General features: G+C 42.4%; 1 pseudogene; it reads right to left on the bottom strand.

Annotated features, from left to right (window-relative positions):
- Nucleotides 1-15,962: 15,962 nt before the first annotated feature.
- LOC121584243 overlaps nt 15,963-16,457 on the bottom strand; it is a 43,586-nt pseudogene continuing 43,091 nt past the window's right edge.

Here is a 16,457-nt window from a genome sequence, read left to right as displayed (position 1 = left end):
ATCCGTGCCTGACGTCAGTGTGTCGTGTACTGGAAAGGGGACTATACATGCAAACTCATGACATCATTCCTTATCAAGTCATCCCAGTCACAGCTCTTCTCTGTCCTGGCACCCCAATGGTGGAATGAGTCCCTGCCCATTAATCCTACAGCACATTTTACATTTACATTTTAGTCGTTTAGCAGACGCTCTTATCCAGAGCGACTTACAGTTAGTGAGTGCATACATTTGTCATACCCCCTGCAAAATAAATAAATATAACTAACACCCTTGCTTTTCTTAAACTAACACTCACACTTGGCTTTTCTTACTAGCACTGACTTTGCTGATAGCTTCTTTATTGAGGAAAAGTTTACTTACTGTAACTGTGATATGGTTGTCCCACCTAGCTATCTTAAGATGAATGCACTAACTGTAAGTCGCTCTGTATAAGAACGTCTACTAAATTACTAAAATGTCAATCTAAATCATATGGGGTTAAACATTTATTTAATCAAAGGGTAAAATGCCTTTATAGGGGCTTATAAGTATGCTATTACACACCATCCATAACAAAGATTATGATGCAGTAATAATGTACTGCTTATTGACAAAGACGTTAGAAATGCATCACACTGATGCTCATTATAATGCTGTATGATCCTTGAGGAAAAAGTGACCAGCAATTATGAAGCACTATGTTGCTTTACATTATAAGTAATTATGATTGTTCTTATAATGCTTTAGGAGTATTGGTATACGGAATTATTAGTCTATGCGAGTGTGATGAGTGTGATGGAAGGAGTCAGGCGCAGGAGGGTAATCACCGAATACAGAGTTTATTCCTTCGTTACACATAATACGCTGGAATAGCGACAAACGAAACAGGCACAGGGGAAACTATCTACCCTGGCAATACACTGTAACGGCATCTCCATACAATACATAGGCACAGGGGAAATATCTACCCTGGCAACAAAATGGTACGAGTAGCTCCACCGAGCTCCACTACTCTCACAAACAACAATCACCCACAAGGACAAGGGGGCAGAGGGAACACTTATACACAGACTCTTGAGGGGATATGAACCAGGTGTGTGTAATTGACAAGACAAGACAAATGGAATGATGATATATGGAGCGGCAGTGGCTAGTAAGCTGGTGACGACGAACGCCGAAGCCTGCCCGAACAAGGAGGGGAGGCAGCCTCGGCGGAAGTCGTGATAGCGAGTCTTTGTATGTGTCTATAACTATGCTTATACTGCATTATTACTCTATCATAGTGCATTATGGGTACATGTACATGTATAATACATTATGCATATGTGCTTCATAGAAAGTGTTACCGCAAAGGTGTCACACTTTTGATAACAACTGAACAGAAATCAGGAGCAAAAAGGTCAAAAGTTTAAAAAGAGAAATATATCTCAGGTTTATTCATAACTTTTTTCGTCTTCAAAACGTGTTAAAACAGTAATTTTAAAACAGTATGTACACATTATTATTTAAGTTAGAGCACAGAAAATAGAGGACTTGTTTTATAGCCTGGCCTCAGATCTGTTTGTGCTATCATGTCAACTCCTTGTCATACCAAACATTGGCAGGAGAAGGAGTTGACATGATAACAGAAACAGATCTGGGACCAGGCTACATGTTTTACCCAATTCAAAAGTCACACCATCAGCTCTCTGAACAATAAAAAAACGATTGTTTTCCCATGATTACTGACACAGTGTTCTGAGGTACAAAAATAACAGTCCAGAGACTGAACCCAAACCCTGTGAACTTTAGGGTGGGGTGGAGGAGGCGTCGGGGAGGACACGACACGACTTTGTAACTCAACATGGACAGAAACAAGAGTCTAGAGGACCCATAGCTTGCGTCCCGAATGGCACCCTATTCCCTACATAGTGCACTATATAGGGAATAGGGTGCCATTTGGGACATATACCATTCTCTGCAGAACCAGATAGATAACTAAAACAACGACAAAAACAAAACAATCCACTGTTAATCTGCTTTCTGAAGGGAGAGGGGAGGATCTGTCTGCATCCCAAATGGCACCCTATTCCCTATGTAGTGCAGTACTTTTGACCAGGGTCCATAGGAATTTGGGTGTCATTTTGGGATGCAGCCTGTGTAAAGAGCTGGAATGAAAATAATACAGTATTTACAGTCATGGCTGATAACAGCCTTACAACATGCATACTAGACAGAGAAACTGATGTTGGTGGCAACATTGGCAATTGGTTAACAAGCCAGGAATACTTCCTTCCATTCTAAAGTGCTTTTGTTCATGATAGTACAGTAGTCAAACATCAGTTCCAATATCCACACTAGCAATGTATAGCGCATGCACACTACTGTAAGTGGTACAGATGTAGGATGTTAATTGGATCACCCTGTTGCAGGAGCACTTTCCTGCAATGCAGGACATTATAAAAAAAATAAATAAAAAAAATTATACGCTTGTAGTGTACAGTATTTGTGGTATAAAAAGGCTTCTGAAGTTTGTAATTTCCACTTTGAAATTTCCTTACAAAAATGTATCAACCCCTACAAAAATGCACATTAATTATAATCCACATTTCCTGTTGCTGCAGGATTATTTTCCTGCTGTAGCAAACTGGCTCAAATTAAAATCCTACATCTGTATGCTAGAATTGACATTGGAACTAAGCCTATCTGTAGTAGTATATAGTTTGGGCCCATTCAAAATGTAGAAAGGGCAACTCAATCTCCAAATAAAACGCCACCCCTCATCGTAACTGCAGCAATAGATTTACGACATGGCTTGCCATTTTAATTACGCCATGTGGTCAAACTGCGCAAAAGTGAAGTTCAGTCATTAATTCAGAGCGGTTTAAGTTAGGGTTAATTAGGGACAGGGTTAAACTTAAGTTTAGGCATTCATTCCAAATGGTTAAGGTAAGGATGAAGGTTTGAGATAGGGTAAAAGCAAACAAAACAAAAAAGAGTGCCTAGCACTGGGATTTAACCTGCGATCCTCAGAGCCGTAGCTCCTTAATTACAGTGGGGGAAAAAAGTATTTAGTCAGCCACCAATTGTGCATGTTCTCCCACTTAAAAAGATGAGAGAGGCCTGTAATTTTCATCATAGGTACACGTCAACTATGACAGACAAATTGAGAAAAAAAAATCCAGAAAATCACATTGTAGGATTTTTTATGAATTTATTTGCAAATTATGGTGGAAAATAAGTATTTGGTCACCTACAAACAAGCAAGATTTCTGGCTCTCACAGACCTGTAACTTCTTCTTTAAGAGGCTCCTCTGTCCTCCACTCGTTACCTGTATTAATGGCACATGTTTGAACTTGTTATCAGTATAAAAGACACCTGTCCACAACCTCAAACAGTCACACTCCAAACTCCACTATGGCCAAGACCAAAGAGCTGTCAAAGGACACCAGAAACAAAAACGCCGCCAGGGACTCAAATCCTGCAGTGCCAGACGTGTCCCCCTGCTTAAGCCAGTACATGTCCAGGCCCGTCTGAAGTTTGCTAGAGTGCATTTGGATGATCCAGAAGAGGATTGGGAGAGTGTCATATGGTCAGATGAAACCAAAATAGAACTTTTTGGTAAAAACTCAACTTGTCGTGTTTGGAGGACAAAGAATGCTGAGTTGCATCCAAAGAACACCATACCTACTGTGAAGCATGGGGGTGGAAACATCATGCTTTGGGGCTGTTTTTCTGCAAAGGGACCAGGACGACTGATCCGTGTAAAGGAAAGAATGAATGGGGCCATGTATCGTGAGATTTTGAGTGAAAACCTCCTTCCATCAGCAAGGGCATTGAAGATGAAACGTGGCTGGGTCTTTCAGCATGACAATGATCCCAAACACACCGCCCGGGCAACGAAGGAGTGGCTTCGTAAGAAGCATTTCAAGGTCCTGGAGTGGCCTAGCCAGTCTCCAGACCTCAACCCCATAGAAAATCTTTGGAGGGAGTTGAAAGTCCGTGTTGCCCAGCGACAGCCCCAAAACATCACTGCTCTAGAGGAGATCTGCATGGAGGAATGGGCCAAAATACCAGCAACAGTGTGTGAAAACCTTGTGAAGACTTACAGAAAACGTTTGACCTGTGTCATTGCCAACAAAGGGTATATAACAAAGTATTGAGAAACTTTTGTTATTGACCAAATACTTATTTTCCACCATAATTTGCAAATAAATTCATTAAAAATCCTACAATGTGATTTTCTGGATTTTTTTTTTCTCATTTTGTCTGTCATAGTTGACGTGTACCTATGATGAAAATTACAAGCCTCTCTCATCTTTTTAAGTGGGACAACTTGCACAATTGGTGGCTGACTAAATACTTTTTTTCCCCACTGTATGTCCAATTGTCAAGTAGGCCATGTTCCAATTCTCCACCCTTCTCTCGAAGTGTGCACTTGCGCATTCCCTTGCATGGATTTAGCAATGGTGGAAGCTCCCTTTTGCCAACGCTTACACCAATCCTATGCTTTTGGCCTATATCCGTGATGAGCGTGCAAAAATCCAAAATAATCTGGAAGTAGCCTTAGTCATGCATTAATTTGAAGTTAGGATTCACCTCTTATTTCTATAGTTCCCTGTGTCTGGCTAGTTCCCTGTCAGCCTCAGATTTGCTCTGAACGGTTCAACATGACGTATTAACCCTGAATCATTCCAATTTATTTAAAAAAGGGAAGTATAGACAGAATTCATCACTACACCACATCAAATAGACAGAATTCATCACTACACCACAACCCATCAAAAAAAAGAATAATAAAGCTACACTGAGTCTACAAAACCTTAGGAACACCTTCCTAATATTAAGTTGCACCCCCTTTTACCCTCAGAACAGCCTCAATTCGTCGGAGCATGGACTACAAGCTGTCGAAAGTGTTCCACAGGGATGCTGGCCCATGGTGACTTCAATGCTTCCCACAGTTGTGTCAAGTTGGCTGGATGTCCTTTGGGTGGTGGACCATTCTTGATACACACGGGAAACTGTTGAGCGTGAAAAACCCAGCAGCGTTGCAGTTCTTGACACCCTTTAAACTGGTGTGCCTGGCACCTTCTACCATACCCCGTTCAAAGGCATTTAAATATTTTGTCTTGCCCATACACAATCAATGTCTCAATTGTCTCAAGGCTTAAAAATCCTTCTTTAACCTGTCTCCTCCCCTTCATTTACACTGATTGAAGTGGATTTAACAGGTGACATCAATAAGGGATCTTAACAGGTGACATCAATAAGGGATCATAGCTTTAAGGGATCACAGTCCAGTTTTGGTTCCAGGATCAATGTGAACACTTGTTGTTTTAAAGGAGGTGAGTGTCGACCCACCAGTCCAGCGTAAAGATATTACTTTAGACAGAGAATATATCAATTTGGTGACTGTGTCCTTTTTGGACTCTGCAGTGCTGCTGTGTTGTTTGATTTACAAAACATTGATCAATTTAGAGGAAATATAAAGTTATTATTTGGTAAAACAATGTTGTGCATTTGGACCACTTGTCACGACTTCCGCCGAGGCTGCCTCCCCTCCTTGTTCGGGCAGGTTTCAGTGTTCGTCGTCACCGGCTTAATAGCTGCTGCCGATCCATTTATCATCACTCCACTTGTCTTGTCTAATTAATCACACACACCTGGTCCTTATCCCCAATTAGTCATTGTATAAGTGTTCCCTCTGCTTCCTTGTCTGTGTAGGTGATTGTTTGTTGTGAGTTGTGTGTAGCGCTGTTGAGCTACCCTTACCTTGTTGTTGCCAGGGTAGATATTTCCCCTGAGTTTTGTTGTCGCATGCTTGCGCAACTGTTTATCGACGGAATAAACTCTTTGGACGCGTATTACTCTCCTGCGCCTGACTCCTTCTATCACACGCGTCACACCACTACTATAGATTGGGTCAAATGATAATGTCACAGCGTTATTCAATAGATAGATACAGTGGGGAGAACAAGTATTTGATACACTGCCGATTTTGCAGGTTTTCCTACTTACAAAGCATGTAGAGGTCTGTAATTTTTATCATAGGTACACTTCAACTGTGAGAGACGGCATCTAAAACAAAAATCCAGAAAATCACATTGTATGATTTTTAAGTAATTTGCATTTTATTGCATGACATAAGTATTTGATACATCAGAAAAGCAGAACTTAATATTTGGTACAGAAACCTTTGTTTGCAATTACAGAGATCATACGTTTCCTGTAGGTCTTGACCAGGTTTGCACACACTGCAGCAGGGATTTTGGCCCACTCCTCCATACAGACCTTCTCCAGATCCTTCCGGTTTCGGGGCTGTCGCTGGGCAATACGGACTTTCAGCTCCCTCCAAAGATTTTCTATTGGGTTCAGGTCTGGAGACTGGCTAGGCCACTCCAGGACCTTGAGATGCTTCTTACGGAGCCACTCCTTAGTTGCCCTGGTTGTGTGTTTCGGGTCGTTGTCATGCTGGAAGACCCAGCCACGCCCCATCTTCAATGCTCTTACTGAGGGAAGGAGGTTGTTGGCCAAGATCTCGCGATACATGGCCCCATCCATCCTCCCCTCAATACGGTGCAGTCGTCCTGTCCCCTTTGCAGAAAAGCATCCCCAAAGAATGATGTTTCCACCTCCATGCTTCACGGTTGGGATGGTGTTCTTGGGGTTGTACTCATCCTTCTTCTTCCTCCAAACACGGCGAGTGGAGTTTAGACCAAAAAGCTCTATTTTTGTCTCATCAGACCACATGACCTTCTTCTATTCCTCCTCTGGATCATCCAGATGGTCATTGGCAAACTTCAGATGGGCCTGGACATGAGATGGCTTGAGCAGGGGGACCTTGCTTGCGCTGCAGGATTTTAATCCATGACGGCGTAGTGTGTTACTAATGGTTTTCTTTGAGACTGTGGTCCCAGCTCTCTTCAGGTCATTGACCAGGTCCTGCCGTGTAGTTCTGGGCTGATCCCTCACCTTCCTCATGATCATTGATGCCCCACGAGGTGAGATCTTGCATGGAGCCCCAGACCGAGGGTGATTGACCGTCATCTTGAACTTCTTCCATTTTCTAATAATTTCGCCAACAGTTGTTGCCTTCTCACCAAGCTGCTTGCCTATTGTCCTGTAGCCCATCCCAGCCTTGTGCAGGTCTACAATTTTATCCCTGATGTCCTTACACAGCTCTCTGGTCTTGGCCATTGTGGAGAGGTTGGAGTCTGTTTGATTGAGTGTGTGGACAGGTGTCTTTTATACAGGTAACAAGTTCAAACAGGTGCAGTTAATACAGGTAATGAGTGGAGAACAGGAGGGCTTCTTAAAGAAAAACTAACAGGTCTGTGAGAGCCGGAATTCTTACTGGTTGGTAGGTGATCAAATACTTATGTCATGCAATAAAATGCAAATTAATTACTTAAAAATCATACAATGTGATTTTCTGGATTTTTGTTTTAGATTCCGTCTCTCACAGTTGAAGTGTACCTATGATAAAAATTACAGACCTCTACATGCTTTGTAAGTAGGAAAACCTGCAAAATCGGCAGTGTATCAAATACTTGTTCTCCCCACTGTACATAGGCAAATGTGCTGGTCAGGTCTGGAAAATATAATCTTCAAATATCATCGATCTATGACTTTGGACTGATGAGATTGGTGGTCTAGAGACTAAAGCATTACACTGGACTGGACTACCAACCGTCCATTGTATACCACCATGTTCAACTGCTCCATTTAAAAAGGAATCTTGTGATAAAAGATATTCTCAATAAAATAGCTAGGTTATAAAAAACGGACAAAATAATTTACAACAATGCAAAAAAACGAAACTATTTATGCAAAATAAATGGAGTAAATTACGTATGTGAAGGTCTATTTGTCAGGACAGGAGGACTTTTTCTCTTTTGGTTACCGTTCCGGGTGTGATTGCCACTTGGCCACACAGACACAAACCCTAAAGCTTTTCCTCCTCAAAACCTCACACCCAGGGCCTCTTACCATGGTCCCCCAGTCCCCCTTCCCTCTCAAAGCAGGAAAGAGCTCTTGTTTCCCTTTTTATAATAATGTACCCTACACATCTCCCACATTCATAATCATATTGATTGTCTTAATCACAACACACACTGGAGGTCCATCTCTGATGAATCCATCGTCAACTTTAGGAAAAGGAGAAGCTGTCTTCCATTTAGGACTTAACCATAGAAGTCTATAGGAACTCATAAAGATGACTAATCTACTATACATGTTGGCATGAATATCCACAGATACAAACCAACAGACGTGTTTTTTTCTCCCAGCATACATGGAATTAATAAATAGCATTTTCTCTTTCAATATAGTATTATTAGATATTTATAACATATATGACTTTGTTTTCTCTTTGACATGCTTTGTTCTGATTGGTCTTTGTCTGCTACACATGTGGTTGTTGTTGGTGGTGCTTCTACCTGTTTATCTGAGGCTCCCTGAGTTGTGTGGCTTTACAGTGGCGACAGAGGGAAGGACAGAACACACACCGATACACACATAACACACACACTTGAATTTATGCAACCACACTGGAACCCGAAAACAATTGTTGGCCAAAACTTAAGAAAACGTAGGCAAAAATGCAGTCAACTTAAAATGATGTTTTTGCTTAATTTGTCTCATATGTTCATTCAAATATAAATTATTATTTGGGCATCTAAAAATGGTTATGGAACTAGTTACACATACACAGTGCTTTTAACATGCAATGTTTTCAACGTACATATTTGACACACGTTGACATTATGCATGTTCATTTGTACAGTAATTAACATTCAAAACCCACACCTGGGATTTGAACTCACAACCTCTTGGTTCACGGCATTCCGATCTTCCTGCTACACCACCATGTCTGTGTCAATGACTGATTTCACCTGTATTCCTACACTTTGCACTTCAAAGTAAATCTCAGCTCTCTTAAAAGTACACTCAAGTAAAATTATTTATTTTATCATAGTGATTAAGGAGTAACATTAAAACAGAGTAATATGACCCACCAACATTAGACAACCATACAGAAAACCCTCAAATTGCTGAAATAAGTAAAGTAAATCAATGAGGAGAGAATAGTCGCATTAACTAACACTTTACACAGACATGGTGGCATAGCAGGAAGATCAGAATGCCATGAACCAAGAGGTTGTGAGTTCAAATCCCAGGTGAGGACATGTTGAATAACAATCACTGTATAAATGAACATGCACAATGTAATCGCGTGTCAAATAAGTTGGAAAGATTGTATGGTAGGTAACCAGCGGCACAGTCTTTTTTAGTTAAGATGCCCCAATGATAATTTATAGCTGAATGAACATACCAGTATGAAACAAGTTGAGCGAACGCATCAATTTAAATGGACTGAATTTTTGCCCACTTTTTGGCCCAACAATTATAATTTGTTTTATAGTTCAGGTAGCACTTGGACCGAAAGTTGAGTAAACAAAAAATGAAAGGCTGTGGAAAGTTACTTAATAATAATTAGTTTAAACAACTTTTTTTTTTTTTTTTTTTTTTTTTTACAGTGCATACAGTTCCGATGACACATGCCAGTCAACACCAAACATAGGAACCTCTCATTGTAGTAGGCTGAATAAGTTCTCTCTAACAGGCATCTGTACCTACAGCCTCCCACAATCTGTCTGAATCTGACTCTCATGGCCCTTTTTATATAAAAGTGAGAAAATAAACATATATTGATCAATATAAAAACCAATTGTGTAATCTATAAAATGAATGGTCAACTGCAGAGCCAAATATATATACATAATATACAGTGTTTTTCGTATTCAGACCCCTTGACTTTTTCCACATTTTGGTACTTATGGATTGTTTGTTTCTTTCCTTCATCATTCTACACAAAATACCCCATTATGACAAACAAATGTTTGCAAATTTATATATTTTTTATTATTTACGTAAGTATTCACAGTCCTTGCTATGAGACTCGAAATTGAGCTAAGGTGCATATTGTTTCCAATGATCATCCTTAAGATGTTTCGACAACTTGATTGGAGTCCCCCTGTGGTAAATTCAATTGATTGGACATGATTGGAAAGGCACACCCCCATCTCTATAAGGTCCCACAGTTGACAGTGCATGTCAGAGCAAAAACCAACAATGAGGTCGAAGGAATTGTCCGTAGAGCTCTGAGACAGGATTGTGTCGAGGCACAGATCTGGGGAAGGGTACCAAAACATTTCTGCAGCATTGAAGGTCCCCAAGAAAACAGTGGCCTCCATCATTCTTAAATGGAAGAAGTTTGGAACAACCAAGAGCTGGCCGCCCGGCCAAACTGAGCAATTGGGGGAGAAGGGCCTTGGTCAGGGAGGTCACCAAGAACCCGATGGTCACTCTGGCTGAGCTCCAGAGTTTCTCTGTGGAGATGGGAGAATCTTCCAGAAGGACAACCATCTCTGCAGCACTCCACCAATCAGGCCTTTATGGTAGAGTGGCCAGATGGAAGCCACTCCTCAGCAAAATAACATGAGAAACAAGATTCTCTGGTCTGATGAAACTAAGATTGAACTCTTTGGCCTGAATGCCAAGCGTCACTTCTGGAAGAAACCTGGCACCATCCCTACGATGAAGTATGGTGGTGGCAGCATCATGCTGTGGGGATGTTTTACAGCGGCAGGGACTGGGAGACTAGTCAGCATCGAGGGAAAGATGAACGGAGCAAAGTACAGAGAGATCCTTGATGAAAACCTACTCCAGAGCGCTCAGGACCTCAGACTGTGGCGAAGGTTCACCTTCCAACAGGACAACGACCCTAAGCACACAGCCAAGACAATGCAGCAGTGGCTTCGGGACAAGTCTCTGAATGTCCTTGAGTGGCCCAGCCAAAGCCCGGACTTGAACCCGTTCAAACATCTCTGGAGAAACCTGAAAATAGCTGTGCAGCGACGCTCCCCATCCATCCTGACAGAGCTTGAGAGGATCTGCAGAGAAGAATGGGAGAAACTCCCCAAATACAGGTGTGCCAAGCTTGTGGCCTCATACCCAAGAAGACTCGGGCCTGTAATCGCTGCCAAAGGTGCTTCAACAAAGTACTGAGTAAAGGGTCTGAATACTTATGTAAATGTTTCTTTTTCTTTTTAATACATTTGCAACATTTTCAAAAAACCTGTTTCGCTTTGTCATTATGGGGTATTGTGTGTAGATTGATGAGGGGAAGAAAACAATTTAATCCATTTTAGAATAAGGCTGCAACGTAACAAATTGTGAAAAATAGTCAGGGAGTCTGAAAACTTTCAGAATGCACTGTACATGCATATGTTACGGGGTAGAACTGTCAACCCATTTTGAACACACCCTTGTTGGTCTGCCAGGGGTGATTGTTAATTAAGGGCGTGGACTTTTGTATAAAAGCCTTCCTGGTTGTGTCAATCGGGGGATCCCCTTACTATGTGCTTGTCAGAATGCCTTGGGAGGACAGGAGCGGTGATGCCCATACCAGCCAGGTCACCTGTGATACAAGTCAGTATTCGATAGCCATCAATGTCTGAGGACGTTGGAAGATGATGTGGAAACCGGCCACTAGGGGCAACAGTTAGCGCTGTTCAGTCAGGTCACCCGTGATACAAGTCAGTATTCGACGTCCATCCATGTCTTAGGACGTCGGGAGATGACGTGGAAACTGGTCACTAGGGACAACAGTGATCTCTGTTACATTCAAGTAGGTTTCAGTTTTGCTAGGGTCTTGTGGACGGGGATGGCGGCTGGGTGTCGAAAAATATGGGTTGTTTATGAATTCGTGGACTAATAAAAAGGGTTAAAAAACGTAGGTGCTGGATTTTAGGCTGGTAGCAACCACCACAGGGTGTCCATTCAGAACACGAGGAAGCAGTAGTTCCAGTTCAAAGGTTTAATGAAGGTCCACACACACACACATACAACACCACTCTCTCTGATACGAATTGTGGTTCTGTAAAGAAAAGAGGAGAACTTAGGCTATAGCATAGTATGGGAAAAATATGCCTATTTGCATGTCAACAAACTAAACAGGCTATGTGGACCCAAACACATGCTAGATGCACAAATAAACAATAGAGCAATGTAGAAATATCTACACATTATAAAACATAAAAAGCATGAGCAATCAGACCCGGCGGCAGGATTAACTCGGCAAGGGGGCATCAGAAATGACTAAGGGGGCACAACTATTTTCGCTTGCTGATAACACTGGATGGATAATAATCGATAGTGCAATTACACACAATGTATTTGCAGCCACGCACGGCTGTCTTGCAGCAAGAATACAGGCTACTGCACCGCTTTACAAACGTGGACAATTCATAAATAGCAAGATATGACAACGCTACACAGCTACATGCACAATACCCATCAATCCAATGCAAAACAGTTGCTAATTACCATAATAACACTTCCTCATGCCAATAAAATGCATTTCCAATCGTGGAAAGCAAACATTAATGTACAATGCACTACCACGACTTATCGGTACAATGCAGCTTGGACGCAGCTACCAAGCTGTATTCCCACAAGAGTGCCGTACTACGCTGCGTATGATAACAGAGAAATTAGTATTCCATAGCAACAAGTTGTTTATGGCAACACTATAGCTACATCGTTAATCAACCAATGGTCAAGGTCTGCCCACCCTCATCAATGTAATGCAAAGCACCTCTTCTACATTATAAAACAACATTAAAAACAATCCGATTATATTATAAACTAAACATTTCCAATCCACACATCACAGAAATCAAGCAGTAGACTTGGCAGCAACGCCAACAAATAAAATCACGTCTACTCCTATTTCTGACGTTTGCCACGCATTTCCAAATGCTAGCAAATAACAAAATAATACATGCCCAGCCAGGCTGCCTGTTCTTACCCAGATTCAAAAGAGTTGCAGCCGCCTTGATGCTGTGTTGAACCTCTTCAGCAGTCTCTCGTTCCACTCCCTACGGAATTTACTTGTAAGATCCCTCTCAAATGCCAGTTGAATCACCTGCGCTTTCCTCCTCTGCAACATGCTCCGTCTGTGCTCACTGAATGCGTTTTTCAATGTTGAAAAAAAGTTCTCGCACATTGCCGTGGATGCTCCAAATGTTAATCCCAGCATCACAGTAGACATTGCTGTTAGAGGCCCGGAGTATCTATCCAAAATTCTCTGCGTTGTCCATTTTTCTTCTCCAGATCGGGCGATTTCAGTCTGTAGAAACTGGCATGCGACAGTAAACTCAGTTTTCCCCAAATCTGAGATTAACTCCAGCAGTGCTTTCACCTTTTCCACATCCATAAAGGTTTCATTCTCTGGGTGCAAGGCACACAGGGCCTCAACTAGTTGGCTGTTTCATTCGTTAAATCTTGCTGACATTTCTCCCAGTACAGCATCCAGAATGCTGAAAAACAGTATTTTGCACTCTATCTCATTATCCTCTTCTTGCTGGCCCATTGTTGTTTCCACCACATATTCTTTCAGATTACTACTCACTACTCTTTGCCGTTTGCTTGGAGCGAGGGTGTCCGTGTGCTTGTATTTCTCACATAACTCATCAAACTGCATCTGCTTTGCAGGAATATTCCAGTCACCCTCTGCCTTTGAACCACGCGCAACAAAATGCCCGTTTTCTCCCTCAGTACAGGCGGGTTGGGAATTTCCCCAGACAAACCTGGGCTGGCTCCTCATCACCGAGGTCATCAGGCACTAACAGAGGCGTCGGTGCTTGTAATATACTGGCAGTACTGCTGCTAGGTTCGGTCTTGGCGGCTGCAGGCCCCTCCTCAGGTTGGTTACCTCTTATGTCACCAGGCTGCAAGATGGTTGCGCAGGTGCCTTTGCTGCTGGGCTCGGCGGCCTTGGCCTCGATGATTAGCGTCGGCCCAGCAGCCTTACCTTTGGCCTCTGTGGCAGGCTTCTCCTCCTCCCCTCTTTGATCCGATGCTGCCGTTGTGCCCTGGAGAAGCCACTTTCTAATATCCATCATACTATCAGCTACATTTAACATTTTAGTCATTTAGCAGACGCTCTTATCCAGAGCGACTTACAATTAGTGAGTGCATACATTTTTCATACTGGCTCCCCCTTGGGAATCGAACCCACAACCGTTGCGTTGCAAGTGCCATGCTCTACCAACGGAGCTACAGGAGGGCTGTACCTCCTACCTACCTAACTGTTAACATTAGCTAAATTCCATCCAGCTGCGCAGTGAATGTTTATTTTTTTCGTAGTATGTAACTTTGAAAATAAACCTAAACCGTCAAATTTACCCCGCCCTTCTACTGTGAAGGTCAATCAAAATTACTGTGAAGGCCAATCAAAATAGTTTTTTTCAACTGGTAAAATGTGTATGACATACGTATGATGCATGCAAGGGAGTTGCATGAATGAAGCATACACAACAAATCGGTTGGGCATGACGGAGGGGGCAGATTGTGGGACAAAATAGGAATACAAAATTGAGGGGGCACAATATTCCAATTAAGGGGGCATTGCCCCCTTTTGCACCCTCGTGGCGCCGGGCCTGTGAGCGATCTACAACAGAAAATAACCTAGCACCACAGACAAACGCTAACAAATGCTAATCGCTAATCGCTAATAAGCATGCTAAATAGTATTGCATTCCAGATGACAATGCTAGAGCTAGCTAGCTTGCAAGTTTAACACAAATGGTACATATTTACAACAGACACTATTTAGCTCCAAACAACAAGACATCAGGATTTTGGCACTCACATTTAGCCGCACACACAATAAACGTCAGAAAGAAAAGCAATTTCTTCTAAGGAGGTAGAATAAGCACGAAAGAAAAACAGGTTCCATCAAGTCTGCCTGCTATCCCCTTTCTGTCACTCCTGATGGCCACAGTGTGTTCCTGGAAACGGAGAAGGTCTCTAAGCAGAGTAACTCCCAAGGTACAGTTGAAGTCGGAAGTTTACATACACCTTAGCCAAATACATTTAAACTCAGTTATTCACAATTCCTGACATTTAATCTAAATAAAAATTCCCTGTTTTAGGTCAGTTAGGATCACCACTTTATTTTAAGAATGTGAAATGTCTGAATAATAGTACAGAGAATTATTTATTTCAGCTTTTATTTCTTTCATCACATTCCCAGTGGGTCAGAAGTTTACATACACTCAGTTAGTATTTGGTAGCATTGCCTTTAAATTGTTTAACTTGAGTCAAACGTTTCGGGTGGCCTTCCACAAGCTTCCCACAATACATTGGGTGAATTTTGGCCCATTCCTCCTGACAGAGCTGGTGTAACTGAGTCAGGTTTGTAAGCCTCCTTGCTCGCACACGCTTTTTCAGTTCTGCCCACACATTTTCTATAGGATTGAGGTCAGGGCTTTGTAATGGCCCCTCCAATACCTTGTTGTCCTTAAGCCATTTTACCACAACTTTGGAAGTATGCTTGGGGTCATTGTCCGTTTGGAAGACCCATTTGCGACCAAGCTTTAACTTCCTGACTGATGTTGCTTCAATATAACCACATAATTTTCCTTCCTCATGATGCCATCTATTTTGTGAAGTGCACCAGTCCCTCCTGCAGCAAAGCACCCCCACAGCATGATGCTGCCACCCCTGTGCTTCACGGTTGGGATGGTGTTCTTCGGCTTGCAAGCAACCCCCTTTGTCCTCCAAACATAACGATGGTCAATATGGCCAAACAGTTCTATTTTTGTTTCATCAGACCAGAGGACATTTCTCCAAAAAGTAAGATCTTTGTCCCCATGTGCAGTTGCAAACCGCAGTCTGGCCTTTTTATGGCGGTTTTGGAGCAGTGGCTTCTTCCTTGCTGAGCGGTCTTTCAGGTTATGTCGATATAGGACTCGTTTTACTGTGGATATAGATACTTTTGTACCTGTTTCCTCCAGCATCTTCACAAGGTCCTTTGCTGTTGTAGATGTCCTAACCGACATGCCAAAACTATAGTTTGTTAACAAGAAATTTGTGGAGTGGTTGAAAAACAAGTTTTAAGGACTCCAACCCAAGTGTATGTAAACTTCCGACTTCAACTGTATATAGGTACGTGTACTAGTGTTTGTCATATGCTGCTCTCTGACTGGTTGTGGGGCAGACAGTTCTGCTCATTGATTAGGGAGGTGGTCTCGTCGACCAGAAGGGGGGCGGTCTCCAGGGTGGGAGTTGGGTTGGGGGTGTCGGAGGATAGGAGGCTGGGAGTGGTGGTGCCCACAGGGGACGTGGTACCCTCCAGACTAGGATGGCCGAAGTCAGGTGAATGGGGGGTGGAGTCCAGACGAGACGACATCACACCGTTCTGGTACTGGGCCTGCGATATCTGAGAGAAAGGGATAGAGAAGGAAGGAGAAAGGGATGGAGAGAGGGAGGGAGGGAGAGAGAGCGAGACTAAAAGAGTAAGAGGAACAATGATCATTGTAGGTTATGGATGGGAATCCTTTCAAATGTATTGTATTTCGAAACCTTGGCATTTGCTTTGATCTAATTATGCAGAGAGTTCAGTCTCTTAACTTTCTGCACCTTAGCT

Source organism: Coregonus clupeaformis, chromosome 16, assembly GCF_020615455.1.
Source record: "Coregonus clupeaformis isolate EN_2021a chromosome 16, ASM2061545v1, whole genome shotgun sequence".
NCBI lineage: Eukaryota > Metazoa > Chordata > Actinopteri > Salmoniformes > Salmonidae > Coregonus > Coregonus clupeaformis.
The sequence above is the reverse complement of the archived record's forward strand: the minus strand, read 5'-3'. Positions and strand labels throughout refer to the sequence as shown.